Below are 14,102 nucleotides of genomic sequence, written 5' to 3'. Positions count from 1 at the left end.
GCCATAATATGGCAATCGGTATTTTCTGCCAAACAATGTTTCATACGGTGTCAACCCCATGGTACTAGTTAGGTTTATGTACATTTTACCAAATCTACACAATGGTCCATGGTCTGCTGTTTCCTCCATTGTCTTCCTAAGTCTGTTTTTTACGGTCCCATTCATCCTTTCTACTAATACGGCACTTTGTGGAGATAAGCACAATGATTTTTTGAGATTAATCTGTAGCGCTTCTCCACATGTTGCACTATTGTATTAACAAAATGCGATCCATTATCGAATAGACTGTTTCTGGTATTCCAAATCGTGGAATGATGTCTTTGCACAGTGCTTTAGCCACTGTAAGTGCATCTGCATGTTTTGTGGGGAACAATTCTACCCATTTGAGAAGGCAATTATGACTAAACAAATTCTTCCCTTCATGTTTACTCAGCTGTATATAATCCATATGAATCACTGAAAGGGATATTGTGGTGTGGAAATTTGCCTCTTTGGGTCTCAAATTGCCTTGTGAGTTGTGTTTGCACATGTCATGCATGCTCTACAATGTGTTTTGCATATGCATCGAACCCATAAAGACAAAAAATAGATTGCAATTGCGATATCATACCCCCTGATGAGACATGCGTCACGCCATGGCTCAAATAGTGCCCATTTAAACATATTTTGGCAATATGGGTTTCTTTTGTGGTCATAAGTACAAATCATTTGCGAATGTAGCTCCTTTGTGTAACCACATCTGCCTTTCTCAGGTGCCTGCTGTTGCATCCAGCAAGCAGTATGTGACCTAAGTGCAAATCTGGAGTGTTTCCTGTACAACAAAAATAGAAGAAGTGCGCTGCCTCCTTTGCTGCTCTGTCAGCAAAATCATTTCCTTTTGAAACACTGTCGACCTTTGGTGTGAGCCGCACATTTGCATATAGCAATTTGTTTAGGCAATTTCACAGCTTTCAGTAGTGCAGTTAGGAGTGTGGCATGAGTTACTGGCTTTCCAGATGATGTCCCATCCACGCTCTTCCCACAGTTTTGCAAACACATGCACGTGCTGAAAGCGTACTGGCTGTCCGTATAGATTGTCACAGCTTTTCCTTTAAACAAATGACAAGCTGCAGTTAAAGCAACTAATTCAGCTGCTTGCGCTGAGATGACGATGGCAATGAAGTAGAATCCAATACTTCTGAATTTGTGACAACAGCATATCCAGATTGTGTTTGTCCATAAGCATTTTAGTGGAGGATCCATCCACATACACAATTGTACTGTGGGATGGGCGTATCCAAAAGATCAACACGGGCCTTCATACAGACAGTTGCTACATCAAGACAATTGTGCGGCTCACCATCCTCAGGTAAGGTATCAAGTGGATGGGTTCAATGTTGTACATCGCTCTACCGTAAGGTGTGGTTGTGATAATAGCAAGGACATGCACGAAAGAGTCTTGCTGGGGACAAAAGCTCATGTTTGTCTGCAACAGAAGTGCAGAAACTGCATGTGGAACTTTCAATGTCAGCTGATGGAATAGAACAACATTACTGCTACTTTGAACAGCCATAGAGGCTGCAATTACAGCTCGCACGCAGTGAGGCAATGCACTTGCTACTGTATCCAATTTGGAAGAATAGTAAGCCACTGGTCGTAATTTGTACCATGTGACTGTACTAAAACACTTGTCATGAAATTATTTTACAATCCACTGTTTGAGTAAATGGTTTACTATAATCTGGTAGTGTCAAAACTGTGGATGACACTAATGTTGTTTGACTTTTACAAAAAGCTTCCTCAGCATCTTTGTTCCATTCCAGCACAGTTGACATTGAAATATCATCTTGTACATCAAATCAGAAAGTGGACTAGTCAACTCTGCATAGCAAGGAATCCATGCCCTGCAGTAATTAGTCAGTCCAAGAAATGACATCATCTTTTTTAGTTTGTGGTTTTGGAGCATATAAAATTGCTTCCTTCCTGTCAGACAGGATCGTGCGCCCTGTGGCTGATAATTCATGTCCTAAATATTTTACTTTATCCCTACACAACTGAACTTTGTTTTTACTCACTTTGTGGCCATTATCAATAAGAAACATAATAATGCTACTGTGTCAGTTATGCAGTTTTCTCGTGTGTCAGAGGCAATCAAAATGTCATCAACATACACTAATAGTTGGCTATCTGCCGGTGGAACGAAATTGGCTAAACATGCTGACATGACTTGAGAGAAAATAGTTGGACTCTCTGCGTAACCCTGCGGTAATCTGGTAAATGTATATCGTTGTCCTTTAGGTAAAAGCAAACCAGAATTGACTATCTGGATGTACTGGCACAGAGAAAAATGCATTACTTATGTCAATTACTGAGAAACTATTAGAATTGGTTGCTCAGCGAATTTAACAAGGTGTGTGGATCTGGGACACATGGTGCTCTTTAATCACAGCAGCATTTACTGCCTGCAGATCTTGAATCATTCTCCACCCCACTGAGGCGGAGCCTTTTTTACAGGAAATATGGGTGTGTTACATGGTGAATCTGGACATGGCACTATTACTCCTGCTGTTAACAAATCCTCTATTACTGGCCTGATTCCTTCAATTGCATCAGGTTTCAATGGATACTGTCTTACACATGGTCTGTATTCTGTTTTTGGTCTTATAACTACAGGTTGTGCATTTTTAATCAGTCCTACGTCTAAAGGACCTGTTGTCCACAATCCTGATGGTACTGAAGAAAGAAGATCATCTTCTTCAGGACTCAACTGAAACACTCAGGATTGTGAAGTGGACACATCAATATGTGTTCCAGCTGTCAGCACCAATGAGACGTTAACTGGCACTTTATACAATTTAGTTGATGGACTGAACTCCGTTCGTGGTCCAACTCTGCTCCAATCAGTGGCTGACAAAGCTGTCATGACTGTCAGTCCCAAATCTTGCCATTCTGTCAAATATGGTTTACAAAGTGACACATGTAATGGCATACCTGTGAATCTCAATTTTAAAACATCTTCAGTGGCACCTGTCACTGTTATGACAGCTGTTGAGTTGCCATCATGAATCAAATCTGTCATTGTCAGCTTCACAGGTGAACTGTCTTTCAATTTGTTTTCATAGTCACCATCCGGACCTGGAGGATCTTTATGCCACATTGTGACATGCAGGTCAGGTGGTGACATCTTTTGTTCAGGATGTTTCAGTAGGGCTGTTGCTGCAAACGACATCTTTACCCCATCCTGCAGCATCTCTTCAGAAATGTCAAATGTATAGTAATAGTGGAATGTGGGGTCATCGCTTCTTCTCTCCCCATGTTAACACTCCTGTGCGCTCAACAACTAATTTCCCTTGTTCCACAATTATGGACAAGCCCAATGCAGTCAATCCATCTCGTCCTAAGAGGTTAATGGACATTGTGGCATTCAACACTGACATAGTACATGTCAGGCCAAATGGATCTGTCAATGTTATGGGTTTAGTGAGAGGGACATTTGATGTTTGCCCATTTGCTGAGCGAACTTTGACGTTTCGCTGCTCAATTTATGACTGGTATATTATCATTGCATGTAGTTCTACATGCCCCTGTATCACAAAGAAACACTACGGCCGCCCATTTACTAACAAGGTCACTTCTGGTTTGGGTACTGGATTTCCCAGTAAGGCACACAGATCCATATCACAATCAGACTGCCTATCTGATGTGGAGTCATGGATTATGGATTCTAGTCATTGTGGATATTGTGGCTGCGGAGGAGTATTTCGCTGTGGAGCTCTTTCCGCATTCGGGGGTGGATTTGGACAATTCCTAGACATATGTCCCTCTCTTCCACAGTTCCAACATATCAGGGGATCACGGGGTGATCCTCCCTGTCTGTTCAGTGGTTGCTGTGACGGCCATGGTCCTTGACGTTGTGGTTGTCTACCTTGTCTATTCTGCCATGGTTTTTGGGGACGTTTCCATTGTTTTTGCTGTCTCATATTACTCTGCTGGTAATATATTTCATCATCCCCTTGTGCCACATACACTCCTTTGTCATTACTTCCTGTCTGCTTTTTCTGTTTCAGGACCTCCTCGGCATGACAACAGTGAGTGTGTGTTTCTTCTAATGTGCCTGTTGGCAAGCCAATCCAGTGTTTCTGTATCCAAGCTTTTATATCCTTATTGGAATGCTGGATCAGAGCATTTTTTTAATTGTTGTTCATACACCGGTGTTCCTGGCGATATGCCACTATGGACCCTAAGACACTCTCAAATCTGCATCTAAAGTCTGCCCATGGCTCTCCTTCTTTCTGAGTTGTCCTAGTATTTCAGTATAATTTATCTTTGGGCCCAATACTCCTTTTGCTCGTGTAATCATAGCTTCCACTCTTGTCTGCAACACTGGATTATCATGCTCCAGTGGGCTTTCTTTCCGCGTCTACAGGATTCCAGTCCCCACGTACCTGACTCCACTTTGGGCCACATGCTTTCATCCATACCTGTTGGACCTCAGTTCCATCTAGGTGATCGACTTTCTAATATTTTCTATGTCTTGCATGAATCCCTCAATGTCAACATGAGTGATGGTATCATGTCACTGCTGCTTTGATATCATCAGCATTCCATGTTCGATATACGAGCATGGTTGGTCGGTGCCCTGGAGTTCCTGCACGAGGATTTGGTACTTCTATCAAAGGATAGGTGCCTTCCTGGTCACTGTGTTCCTCCATGGGAGGAGCTGTAGGCACTTTTGTTTGACTGCGTGTTTGTGGCTTTCTTGTTTTTCACTTTTTACCTTAGGTTTTACTGCCAAATCATACTGTGGTGGGGGTACATCATCATCCTCTGGTAGAGGAGGATAAAGGTGTTGTTGTCACGACGATCCAGCCGACGGTGGTTGTTGAGGTTGTTCTGGTTCTCTGTGCTGAATTATCAATCTTCTTCTGCCTTACCTACAGCTTTCTTTTTCCTTGCTTTCTCTAATCGTCGCTTCTCTGCTCCCTTCCGTCTGTTCTCTGCTTCCTCCTCCCAAAATGCCACTAAATCTGCCCCTATTTTCTGCTTCTTTTTTTTATCACCTTTATGTTCCTTCCGTCTGTTCTCTGCTTCCTCCTCCCAAAACGCCACTAAATCTGCCCCTATTGCTGTTTTTTTTGTTTTGTTTTGTTTTTTCTCATCACCTTTATGTTCCTTTTCTAACCTTTCCTTCAACTTCTGAATACTAGTCAGGTTCAGTCGTCCGTCAAAGTCATGTTTATTTATCCAGGTCTCCAATTTCTTTGTTGCTTTTGGATTTTTTGCTTCCATAAATTTCCAGTCGTCAGTTGATAAATTTCCCTTATTTTTAGACGTCTTACCCCCCATTTTTATTATCCCTTGTTATAATTTGGACTTCAGACGGGGGCACACCTAGGGTGTTCTAAATCTGAAGTTTTCACTTTTGGACGTGACAATTAATTTGCCGTCGTGGTGTGATTCCTTTCACCCCCGTAGGAAGCGGAATCACTTGCCTTTGCTTCCACTCACACGGTTGTCACTTACGTTGTCCAAAGTATTACACTCTCACTTTATTCTCAAAAACCGGTATTACTTCTATTAAAACAGAGGAGTCCGTACCCTCCTTCCGGAATTTAACTACGTGCGTCCCTCGCAACCGTAGAGGAGTCCGCCCTCCTCGCGGAGTTTAACTGCTTTACATTAACAGACGATTCCACGCCATCGCTTACGGAGTTTAACTGTTTATGTGATCACACTTTTATTCCCTACCGGTACGCGTATATAAACAGAGGAGTCCGCACCCTCCTTCGGAATTTAACTACGTGCGTTCCTCGCCATCGTAGAGGAGTCCGACCTCCTTACAGAGTTTAACTGTGTTCATTAACAGACGATTCTGTATCATCGCTTGCGGAATTTAACTGTTTATGTGATCTGATCACCATTCACTCAGTACTGTTACAAAGAAATTCTACTCACTGACTCGACTTCCTGTCTGTCTTCTTCGGGAAAATCTCGTCAACCAGACGATGCCACCGGCGGTCGACAATTGCAGACACGATCAATCGATCGGACCTTGGCCAAGGATTTATGTCTGGACTTGGCGACCCCGCCGGACACCTCCGGTATTGTTGAGATCCCGGACGTAGCCTCCAGTCAATGTTGGGTATTTTCTCCTCCAAACATTCTTAAAACCTTTAACAAGACAAACAGAGTCAAAAAACACCAGTGAGACAGAAAGTCAAATTTAGCTCGCGAGGAGTGCAAACAGTCCGTACACGTAGTACCACTGAAAGCACTAAGGACTGTTGCGCATGCTCACTCTTTTTATTAGGAGAAAGCCCTACCCACATTGTGAAACTTGTCCTAAGGGGGGGGGGGGGAGCGCGAGACAAGTTTCTTCCCGTAAAACAAACACATACGTCAATAAGTGCAGCTGCGTGGAAAAAAACAGTTCCTTTGTTTAATCATATCTTTGAAGGTCAGCACATCTCGTTCTTGCAGGCTCCCTCTGTTTGCACTTATCATCTGTTCTGCAAAGCTTGGAGGTCCTGTTTAAACAGTAAGCATTTGTACAGCATAAGGTCAAATTAACCTCCATCTCTTCACTCCCAGTCGTTAGTGGCTACAGAAAACAAAGGTTGTGCTGTCAGTGTAATAATAACAAGTACATTCTCAGGGTACGTTAAGACAGTGCAAAACAGTCAATAACATTTCATCAGAACAAAGACAAAGGAACAAATGTTTAACAGTGATAAAATATATATATATAAAATCTTAACAATAATGGCAAAGCTTCTGGGGGAAAACCTGGTCTTGTTAGGAGAGACCGGCATCCATCCCACTTTAGAGGGGGCAGCTCTCATTTCTAGAAATCTGGCCAATTTTTTTGGATCCTCCAAACTGTGACTGTCTAGCGTTGGGACCAGGGGCAGAGCTGTGGTCTTATACACCTCTCTGCAGCTTCTCTCCCCCTGCCATCCCCTCATTACCCCATCCCCGTAGAGACGGTGCCTGCTCCCAGACCACCAATAACCAGCAAAAATCTATTTAAGCATAAAATTCAAAAAGAAAAATAATATAGCACCTTCAATTGCACCACAGACTAAACAGTTAAATGTGGTCTATAAAATTAGGTCTCTCTCTTCTAAGTCCCTGTTGGTAAATGATATAATAATTGATCAACGTATTGATTTATTCTGCCTAACAGAAACCTGGTTACAGCAGGATGAATATGTTAGTTTAAATGAGTCAACACCCCCGAGTCACACTAACTGTCAGAATGCTCGTAGCACGAGCGGGTGGAGGATTAGCAGCAATCTTCCATTCCAGCTTATTAATTAATCAAAAACCTAGACAGAGCTTTAATTCATTTGAAAGCTTGTCTCTTAGTCTTGTCCATCCAAATTGGAAGTCCCAAAAACCAGTTTTATTTGTTATTATCTATCGTCCACCTGGTCGTTACTGTGAGTTTCTCTGTGAATTTTCAGACCTTTTGTCTGACTTAGTGCTTAGCTCAGATAAGATAATTATAGTGGGCGATTTTAACATCCACACAGATGCTGAGAATGACAGCCTCAACACTGCATTTAATCTATTATTAGACTCTATCGGCTTTGCTCAAAAAGTAAATGAGTCCACCCACCACTTTAATCATATTTTAGATCTTGTTCTGACTTATGGTATGGAAATAGAAGACTTAACAGTATTCCCTGAAAACTCCCTTCTGTCTGATCATTTTTTAATAACATTTACATTTACCCTGATGGACTACCCTGCAGTGGGGAATAAGTTTCATTACACTAGAAGTCTTTCAGAAAGCGCTGTAACTAGGTTTAAGGATATGATTCCTTCTTTATGTTCTCTAATGTCATATACCAACACAGAGCAGAGTAGCTACCTAAACTCTGTAAGGGAGTTAGAGTATCTCGTCAATAGTTTTACATCCTCATTGAAGACAACTTTGGATGCTGTAGCTCCTCTGAAAAAGAGAGCTTTAAATCAGAAGTGTCTGACTCCGTGGTTTAACTCACAAACTCGTAGCTTAAAGCAGATAACCCGTAAGTTGGAGAGGAAATGGCGTCTCACTAATTTAGAAGATCTTCACTTAGCCTGGAAAAAGAGTTTGTTGCCCTATAAAAAAAGCCCTCCGTAAAGCTAGGACATCTTTCTACTCATCACTAATTGAAGAAAATAAGAACAACCCCAGGTTTCTTTTCAGCACTGTAGCCAGGCTGACAAAGAGTCAGAGCTCTATTGAGCTGAGTATTCCATTAACTTTAACTAGTAATGACTTCATGACTTTCTTTGCTAACAAAATTTTGACTATTAGAGAAAAAATTACTCATAACCATCCCAAAGATGTATCGTTATCTTTGGCTGCTTTCAGTGATGCCGGTATTTGGTTAGACTCTTTCTCTCCGATTGTTCTGTCTGAGTTATTTCATTAGTTACTTCATCCAAACCATCAACATGTTTATTAGACCCCATTCCTACCAGGCTGCTCAAGGAAGTCCTACATTATTTAATGCTTCAATCTTAAATATGATCAATCTATCTTTGTTAGTTGGTTATGTACCACAGGCCTTTAAGGTGGCAGTAATTAAACCATTACTTAAACAGCCATCACTTGACCCAGCTATCTTAGCTAATTATAGGCCAATCTCCAACCTTCCTTTTCTCTCAAAGATTCTTGAGAGGGTAGTTGTAAAACAGCTAACTGATCACCTGCAGAGGAATGGTCTATTTGAAGAGTTTCAGTCAGGTTTTAGAATTCATCATAGTACAGAAACAGCATTAGTGAAGGTTACAAATGATCTTCTTATGGCTTCGGACAGTGGACTTATCTCTGTGCTTGTTCTGTTGGACCTCAGTGCTGCTTTTGATACTGTTGACCATAAAATTTTATTACAGAGATTAGAGCATGTCATAGGTATTAAAGGCACTGCGCTGCGGTGGTTTGAATCATATTTGTCTAATAGATTACAATTTGTTCATGTAAATGGGGAATCTTCTTCACAGACTAAAGTTAATTATGGAGTTCCACAAGGTTCTGTGCTAGGACCAATTTTTATTCACTTTATACATGCTTCCCTTAGGCAGTATATTAGACGGTATTGCTTAAATTTTCATTGTTACGCAGATGATACCCAGCTTTATCTATCCATGAAGCCAGAGGATACACACCAATTAGCTAAACTGCAGGATTGTCTTACAGACATAAAGACATGGATGACCTCTAATTTCCTGCTTTTAAACTCAGATAAAACTGAAGTTATTGTACTTGGCCCACAAATCTTAGAAGCATGGTGTCTAACCAGATCGTTACACTGGATGGCATTTCCCTGATCTCTAGTAATACTGTGAGAAATCTTGGAGTCATTTTTTGATCAGGATATGTCATTCAAAGCGCATATTAAACAAATATGTAGGACTGCCTTTTTGCATTTACGCAATATCTCTAAAATCAGAAAGGTCTTGTCTCAGAGTGATGCTGAAAAAACTAATTCATGCATTTATTTCCTCTAGGCTGGACTATTGTAATTCATTATTATCAGGTTGTCCTAAAAGTTCCCTAAAAAGCCTTCAGTTGGTTCAGAATGCTGCAGCTAGAGTACTGACGGGGACTAGCAGGAGAGAGCATATCTCACCCGTGTTGGCCTCTCTTCATTGGCTTCCTGTTAATTCTAGAATAGAATTTAAAATTCTTCTTCTTACTTATAAGGTATTGAATAATCAGGTCCCATCTTATCTTAGGGACCTCGTAGTACCATATTACCCCATTAGAGCGCTTCGCTCTCAGACTGCGGGCTTACTTGTAGTTCCTAGGGTTTGTAAGAGTAGAATGGGAGGCAGAGCCTTCAGCTTTCAGGCTCCTCTCCTGTGGAACCAGCTCCCAATTCAGATCAGGGAGACAGATACCCTCTCTACTTTTAAGATTAGGCTTAAAACTTTCCTTTTCGCTAAGGCTTATAGTTAGGGCTGGATCGGGTGACCCTGGACCATCCCTTGGTTATGTTGCTTTAGACGTAGACTGTGGGGGGGTTCCCATGATGCACTGTTTCTTTCTCTTTTTGCTCCGTATGCATCACTCTGCATTTAATCATTGGTGATCGATCTCTGCCCCCCTTCTCGGCATGTCTTTTTCCTGGTTCTTTCCCTCAGCCCCAACCAGTCTCAGCAGAAGACTGCCCCTCCCTGAGCCTGGTTCTGCTGGAGGTTTCTTCCTGTTAAAAGGGAGTTTTTCCTTCCACTGTGGCCAAGTGCTTGCTCATAGGGGGTCGTTTTGACCGTTGGGGTTTTTCATAATTATTGTATGGCCTTGCCTTACAATATGGAGCGCCTTGGGGCAACTGTTTGTTGTGATTTGGCGCTATATAAGAAAAAAGTTGATTGATTGATTGATTGATCAGGGAGACAGACACCCTCTCTACTTTTAAGATTAGGCTTAAAACTTTCCTTTTTGCTAAAGCTTATAGTTAGGGCTGGATCAGGTGACCCTGAACCATCCCTTAGTTATGCTGCTATAGACGTAGACTGCTGGGGGGTTCCCATGATGCACTGTTTCTTTCTCTTTTTGCTCTGTATGCACCACTCTGCATTTAATCATTAGTGATCGATCTCTGCTCCCCTCCACAGCATGTCTTTTTCCTGGTTCTCTCCCTCAGCCCCAACCAGTCCCAGCAGAAGACTGCCCCTCCCTGAGCCTGGTTCTGCTGGAGGTTTCTTCCTGTTAAAAGGGAGTTTTTCCTTCCCACTGTAGCCAAGTGCTTGCTCACAGGGGGTCGTTTTGACCGTTGGGGTTTTACATAATTATTGTATGGCCTTGCCTTACAATATAAAGCGCCTTGGGGCAACTGTTTGTTGTGATTTGGCGCTATATAAAAAAATTGATTGATTGATTGATTGATCTTAGGGACCTCATAGTACCATATCACCCCAATAGAGCGCTTCGCTCTCAGACTGCAGGCTTACTTGTAGTTCCTAGGGTTTGTAAGAGTAGAATGGGAGGCAGAGCCTTCAGCTTTCAGGCTCCTCTCCTGTGGAACCAGCTCCCAATTCAGATCAGGGAGACAGACACCCTCTCTACTTTTAAGATTAGGCTTAAAGCTTTCCTTTTTACTAAAGCTTATAGTTAGGGCTGGATCAGGTGACCCTGAACCATCCCTTAGTTATGCTGCTATAGACTTAGACTGCTGGGGGGTTCCCATGATGCACTGAGTGTTTCTTTCTCTTTTTGCTCTGTATGCACCACTCTGCATTTAATCATTGGTGATTGATCTCTGCTCCCCTCCATAGCATGTCTTTTTCCTGGTTCTCTCCCTCAGCCCCAACCAGTCCCAGCAGAAGACTGCCCCTCCCTGAGCCTGGTTCTGCTGGAGGTTTCTTCCTGTTAAGAGGGAGTTTTTCCTTCCCACTGTCACCAAGTGCTTGCTCACAGGGGGTTGTTTTGACCGTTGGGGTTTTACGTAATTATTGTATGGCCTTGCCTTACAATATAAAGCGCCTTGGGGCAACTGTTTGTTGTGATTTGGCGCTATATAAATAAAATTGATTTGATTTGAATTTCTAGGCGCAGCCAGGGTGTAGAGGGGGTCTGGTTTGGGAACCACAGAATCTCGTCTCTGCTGTTTGCGGACGATATGGTTCTGTTGGCTTCGTCAAATCAGGACCTTAAGCGTGCACTGGGGCAGTTTGCAGCCGAGTGTGAAGCGTCCGGGATGAAAATCAGCACCTCCAAATCCGAGGCCATGGTTCTCGACCGGAAAAAGGTGCTTTGCCCTCTTCAGGTCGGTGGAGTGTCCTTGCCTCAAGTGGAGGAGTTTAAGTATCTCGGGGTCTTGTTCACGAGTGAGGGACGGATGGAGCGTGAGATCGATAGACGGATCGGTGCAGCATCTGCAGTGATGCGTTCGCTGTATCGGACCGTTGTGGTAAAGAGAGAGCTGAGTAGGGGGGCAAGGCTCTTGATTTACCGATCGATCCACGTTCTGATCCTCACCTATGGTCATGAGATTTGGCTCATGACCGAAAGAACGAGATCGCGAGTACAAGCGGCCGAGATGAGTTTCCTCCGCAGGGTGGCTGGGCGCTCCCTTAGGGATAGGGTGAGGGCCTTGGTTACTCGGGAGGAGCTCGGAGTCAAGCCGCTGCTCCTCCACGTTGAAAGGAGTCAGTTGAGGTGGCTCGAGCATCTTTTCCGGATGCCCCCTGGACGCCTCGCTGGAGAGGTGTTCCGGGCACGTCCCACTGGGAGGAGGCCCCGGGGAAGACCCAGGACACGCTGGAGGGGCTACATGTCTCTGCTGGCTTGGGAACGCCTTGGGGTTCCCCCGGAGGAGCTGGGGGAGGTGTGTGTGGATCGGGAGGTCTGAGCGGCTTTGATTGAGCTGCTGCCCCCGCTACCCAACTCTGGATAAAGCGGAAGAAAATGGATGGATGGAAGATGATATCCTTTTCAGCAGCAGTCTCAATTATCTAGCACCTCTAATTGTAAATGAGTCCTGTAGAGGACAGCGCACATCCACAGTGCGCTGTCCTCTACAGGCTTTGGATGAAAAATATATATCAAAAAAATATTTGACCAGGGTTCAAAGATGTTTTTCTTTGAGGTTGTGAACCTCATTTTGCATATACCTAATGTGAAGAACTTACTCATTGTGCTTCATCGTGATCCTCCATCCCACAATAAAAAAAAACACAGACTGCTCTGATCTTCTGTTAGTATCGATATATTCAACACACACTGTTGTAGTATGTTCAGATTAATACAGTCTGCATTGCAGAGTACTCATTAAATGGTTTAATATTTCTTAGGTAACATGTATGATTGACAATGCTGAGCAAAACAGGAAGCACAGCAGATTCTCTGACAAGGGAAGTGTTCATGTCCAGCCTTAACGTGTCCACTGCAGTCTGTAAGGTGTCAAGATTTGTTCCAGTGACAAAATGACAATAAAAGCTCTTCTCTCTCCCTCTCCCTGAAAAATTTTCTCTGCAAACAGGACACTAATTTGAGAAGCAGAATGACGTGTAATTATTAGGGGTGGGCAAACATAAAAAATCTTAATCGCATTAACTCAATGACTTTCTGTGATTAATCATGATTAATCGCATGGTATATGTGAAACCCAAAAATGAATTCAAAAGCTGCTTAAAAGCACAGTTTTATTTGAAAATGTAAATGAACATTGTATAAATTTGAAAATGTAAATTTCAACTGAAACACACTAATGAAATCAAATATAAAACCACTGGCAGGTCATTTGTTATCCTGTTTCATATCAAAATAACAATATTCATGTCCATGACTAAATGATCTAAAACAAATACGTCACAATTGTACACATACCACAATTTGATATGTGTACAATTGTGATGTATTTGTTTTAGTATATTTAGATTTTGTTGTGATTTGGCACTTTATAAGCCGATTAAACTGAATTGAAATTGAACATTTTATTGAGTCTTAAAGTAAATAAATATGAATTTGGTCACTGGATCCTTAAACTTTGTACATAATGAACTCTACATGGTGAATCCTTGATCTCTGGACATAAATAGGAATAAACAAAATCTGTAGTTTTTGTCAAAAGCATTTCTTTCAGACATTGGCATGAATCAATCAATCAATCAATCAATTTTTTTTATATAGCGCCAAATCACAACAAACAGTTGCCCCAAGGCGCTTTATATTGTAAGGCAAGGCCATACAATAATTATGTAAAACCCCAACGGTCAAAACGACCCCCTGTGAGCAAGCACTTGGCTACAGTGGGAAGGAAAAACTCCCTTTTAACAGGAAGAAACCTCCAGCAGAACCAGGCTCAGGGAGGGGCAGTCTTCTGCTGGGACTGGTTGGGGCTGAGGGAGAGAACCAGGAAAAAGACATGCTGTGGAGGGGAGCAGAGATCGATCACTAATGATTAAATGCAGAGTGGTGCATACAGAGCAAAAAGAAAAAGAAACAGTGCATCATGGGAACCCCCCAGCAGTCTACGTCTATAGCAGCATAACTAAGGGATGGTTCAGGGTCACCCGATCCAGCCCTAACTATAAGCTTTAGCAAAAAGGAAAGTTTTAAGCCTAATCTTAAAAGTAGAGAGGGTGTCTGTCTCCCTGATCTGAATTGGGAGCTGGTTCCACAG

At 42.5% G+C, this 14,102-nt stretch overlaps 1 long non-coding RNA gene across 1 annotated transcript in view; it reads right to left on the bottom strand.

Moving 5' to 3' along the window:
* LOC117508794 overlaps positions 1 to 14,102 on the bottom strand; it is a 29,213-nt gene that overhangs the window by 689 nt on the left and 14,422 nt on the right. The gene's annotated exons all lie outside the window — the stretch shown is intronic.

The sequence above is a fragment of the Thalassophryne amazonica genome, chromosome 4 (assembly GCF_902500255.1).
Source record: "Thalassophryne amazonica chromosome 4, fThaAma1.1, whole genome shotgun sequence".
NCBI classification, from domain to species: Eukaryota; Metazoa; Chordata; class Actinopteri; order Batrachoidiformes; family Batrachoididae; genus Thalassophryne; species Thalassophryne amazonica.
Note: the sequence above shows the minus strand (reverse complement) of the source record. Positions and strands in the feature narration are given on the sequence as shown.